The 4646-nt window shown below is 40.5% G+C and overlaps 1 non-coding gene across 1 annotated transcript; it reads right to left on the bottom strand.

Moving 5' to 3' along the window:
* Positions 1–275: 275 nt before the first annotated feature.
* On the bottom strand, positions 276–379 carry LOC127745075 (small nucleolar RNA R71). The gene has a single exon (XR_008006265.1). It is a non-coding gene; the product is annotated as a small nucleolar RNA R71 (small nucleolar RNA).
* Positions 380–4646: the final 4267 nt, after the last annotated feature.

Below are 4646 nucleotides of genomic sequence, written 5' to 3' on the forward strand. Positions count from 1 at the left end.
AACCTCAACTAGTTGCTCTAATGCAACAAAACTGCAAGTTTCATGGACTTCCATCAGAAGATTCCTACCAGTTTTTAACTGAGTTCTTGCAGATCTGTGAGACTGTTAAGACTAATGGAGTAGATCCTAAAGTCTACAGCCTCATGCTTTTCCCTTTTGCTGTAAGAGACAGGGCTAGAACATGGTTAGACTCTCAACCTAAAGATAGCCTGGACTCTTGGGATAAGCTGGTCACGGCCTTCTTGGCTAAGTTCTTTCCTCCTCAAAAGCTTAGCAAGCTTAGAGTAGATGTTCAGAGCTTCAAACAAAAAGATGGTGAATCCCTCTATGAAGCTTGGGAAAGATACAAGCAGATGACCAAAAGGTGTCCTTCTGACATACTTTCAGAGTGGACCATTTTGGATATATTCTATTATGGTCTATCTGAGTTCTCTAAGATGTCATTGGACCATTCTGTAGGTGGATCCATTCACCTAAAGAAAACGCCTGCAGAAGCTCAAGAACTTATTGACATGGTTGCAAATAACCAGTTCATGTACATTTCTGAGAGAAATTTCGTGAATAATGGGACGCCTCAGAGGAAGGGAGTTCTTGAAATAGATGCTCTGCATGCCATATTGGCTCAGAACAAAATGTTGACTCAGCAAGTCAACATGATTTCTCAAAGTCTGAATGGATGGCAAAATGCATCCAACAGTACTAAAGAGGCATCTTCTGAAGAAGAAGCTTATGATCCTGAGAACCATGCAATGGCAGAGGTAAATTACATGGGTGAACCTTATGGAAATACCTATAATTCATCATGGAGAAATCATCCAAATTTCTCATGGAAGGATCAACAAAAGCCTCAACAAGGCTTTAATAATGGTGGAAGACATAGGCTCAGCAATAGCGAGCCTTTTCCATCATCTTCTCAGCAACAGACAGAGAATTCTGAGCAGAGCACCTTTAGCTTAGCAAACATAGTCTCTGATCTGTCTAAGGCCACTTTAAGTTTCATGAGTGAAACAATGTCATCCATCAGAAATTTGGAGGCACAAGTGGGCCAGCTGAGTAAGAAAGTCACTGAAACTCCTCCTAGTACTCTCCCAAGTAATACTGAAGAAAATCCAAAAAGAGAGTGCAAGGCCATTGATATTGTCAATATGGCCGAATCCAAGGAGGAAGGGGAGGACGTGAATCCCAATGAGAAAGACCTTATGGGACGTCTCCCAGACAAGAAGGAGTTCCTTATTGAGGACCTCAAGGAATCTGAGGCTCATACAGAGACCATAGAGATTTTATTAAACCTCCTTCTGCCATTCATGAGCTCTGAAGACTATTCTTCCTCTGAAGAGGATGAAGATGTAACTGGAGAGCAAGTTGCTCAATATCTGGGAGCTATCATGAAGCTGAATGCCAAGTTATTTGGTAATGAGACTTGAGAAGATGAACCTCCCTTGCTCATTAGTGAACCAGATACTTGGGTTCAGCAAACTCTACCTCAAAAGAGAGAAGATCCTAGTAAATTCTTAATACCATGTACCACGGTCACCATAACCTTTGAGAAGGCTCTGTGTGACCTAGGATCAGGCATAAACCTTATGCCACTCTCGGTAATGGAGAAGCTGGGGATCATTGAGGTACAGTCTGCCATATTCTCATTAGAGATGGCAGACAGATCACAAAGCCAAGCTTATGGATTAGTAGAGGACGTGTTAGTAAAGGTTAAAGGCCTTTACATCCCTGCTGATTTCATAATCTTAGACACTAGGAAGGAGGAAGATGAATGCATCATCCTTGGAAGACCCTTCCTAGCCATAGCAGGAGTTGTGATTGATATTGACATAGGAGAGCTAGTCCTTCAATAAAATAGGGACTACCTTGTGTTTAAAGCTCAAGGATACTCCTCTGTAACCATGGAGAGGAAGCATGAAAAGCTTCTCTCAATACAGAGTCAAACAAAGCCCCCACAATCAAACTCTAAGTTTGGTGTTGGGAGGCCACAACCAAACTCTAAGTTTGGTGTTGAATCCCCACATTCAAACTCTAAGTTTGGTGTTGGGAGTCTACAATATTGACCTGATCACCTGTGAGGCTCCATGAGAGCCCACTGTCAAGCTAATGACATTAAAGGAGCACTTATTGGGAGGCAACCCAATTTTTATTTATCTAATTTTATTTTTATTTTATTGTTCTTTTACGTTTTATTAGGTTCATAATCATTTGGAGTCACAAAATAAATACTAAAATTAAAAAAATAATAAAAAATAGCAGAAGAAATAGCACACCCTGGAGGAAGGGCTTACTGGCGTTTAAACGCCAGTAAGGAGCATCTAGCTGGTGTTCAACACCAGAACAGAGCATGGATCTGGCGTTGAACGCCAAAAACATGCAGCAATCTAGCGTTTAAACGCCAGGATTGCACACTGAGGAAAGCTGGCATTCAACACCAGAAACATGTTGCAGACTGGTGTTGAACGCCCAAAACAAGCATAGAACTGGCGTTTAACGCCAGAAACAAGCATCAATCTGGCGTTAAACGCCAGTATTGTATGCAGAGGGCGTTTTACACGCCTCATTGGTGCAGGGATGTAAATCCTTGACACCTCGGGATCTGTGGACCCCACAGGATCATCTCAGGATTTGTGGACTCCACAGGATCCCTACCTACCTCAACTCACCCTCTCTCTCTCTTTTTTCACACAATCCAATAAACACTCTTCCCCATAAACCCCACCTACCTTCAAATTCAAAATCCCTTTTCCACCCAAACCCATCCAATATGGCCGAACCTTAACCCCTCTCCCTCCACTATATAAACCCCTCTATCCTTCTTCATTTTCACACAACACAACCCTCTCTTCTCCCCCTTGGCCGAATACACATCTCTCCCTCTCCTCTATTTTCTTCTTCTTCTTCTTCTTCTTCTTCTTCCTTTCTTTTCTTTCTTCTCTTGCTCGAGGGTGAGCAATATTCTAAGTTTGGTGCGGTAAAAGCATAGCTTTTTTGTTTTTCCATAATCACTTATGGCACCTAAGGCCAGAGAAACCTTTAGAAAAGGGAAAGGGAAAACAAATACTTCCACCTCCGAGTCATGGGAGATGGAGAGATTCATTTCAAAAGTCCATAGCTCAGTAGTAGAGCATTTGATTGCACATCAAGAGAGCCCACTCATGGACCTCAACAAGAGCATGAGAAATTCCCTCATCAAAAAATCCTTGAGATACCTCAGGGGATACATTTTTCTCCGCACAATTATTGGGAGCAACTAAGGATAGGAGCACCAAAATCACTAGGGATCAAGAAACAGAGGCAAGGAAGAGACATAGAGGAGCTCAAGAACACCATTGGTCCTTCAAGGAGAAGGCGCCACTGACGTTAGGATTTTTGCTAGTAAAGAATCTTATAAAAATAGTCGCGTTGTAGATATAGATTCTAAACCAACAGAAATCCCTTCGTGCAAACGTTTTGGTTGTCACAAGTAACAAACCCTTTGATGTTAGGATTTTTGCTAGTAAAGAATTTTATAAAAATAGTCGCATTGTAGATATAGATTCTAAACCAACAGAAATCCCTTCGTGCAAACGTTTTGGTTGTCACAAGTAACAAACCCTTTTAAAATTGATAACCGAGTATTTAAACCTCGGGTCGTCTTCTCAAGGAACTGCAGTGAAGTGTATTCTTATTATTGGTTATGGAGATTGTAAATTGGGGTTTGAGAATGAGGAATGAATATGGCAAATAATTTAAATGGCAATTAAAATAAATAAATACTAAGGCAAATCCTTTGGCAAGGTATGAGAAATTGGAAGTCCAGACTTAGTTATTCTTATCAATAATAATGAAAGTTGAATCTTAATTCCACTTAGTTAACCTTTGCTAAAGCAAAGGAAAGTCAAGGGACTAATTAGTTTGACCTTCGAATCCTATTTATTTCCTAAGAAAAGGTTGGGATTATTGAAGTTCAGTTCAATTAGCAAAGATAACAGTTATCAATTATGTTGAGCTAAGATAACTCCTGAGTTACTAATTTCTTAACCAAGACCAAAAGGAAAAGGAATTAAATCTACTGGAATAAAAATGTCTTCAGATTGGGAATAATCAATAACATAAATAAAAGAAAGCAATATTAACTGAAATACCTCAAATAACATTAATTCGAAAGAGTAATCTGTAACATAGAAGAATTCATACTAAATTGAAAAGTAAGTAATGAAAAAGGAATATTGAACCTGATAAAAAGATAATCCTCAAAGCAAATAAAATCCTAAATCTAAATCCTAATCCTAAAGAGAGAGGAGAGAACCTCTCTCCCTAAAAACTACATCTAATCCTAAAATTATGAATTATCAAAGCATGATTATGAATGGATGCATTCCCCCACTTTATAGCCTCTAATCTGTGTTTTCCGGGCCAAAATCTGGGCCAAAAATAGCCCAGAAATTGCCCCTTGCATATTCTGGTACGTTCAGGTCGCGGGCAAGTGACGTGGAGGCGTCGCCCACGCGGCCGCGCCGATTGAAGTTCGCAGATTCGACGCGTCCGCGTGGATCACGCGTTTGCGTCATCTAGCGTCAGGACAACTATGGCATATTATATATCAAATCGAAGCCCTGGACGTTAGCTTTCCAACGCAACTAGAACCGCATCGTTTGGACCTCTGT

This window comes from Arachis duranensis, chromosome 2, assembly GCF_000817695.3.
Source record: "Arachis duranensis cultivar V14167 chromosome 2, aradu.V14167.gnm2.J7QH, whole genome shotgun sequence".
Taxonomy (NCBI): Eukaryota; Viridiplantae; Streptophyta; class Magnoliopsida; order Fabales; family Fabaceae; genus Arachis; species Arachis duranensis.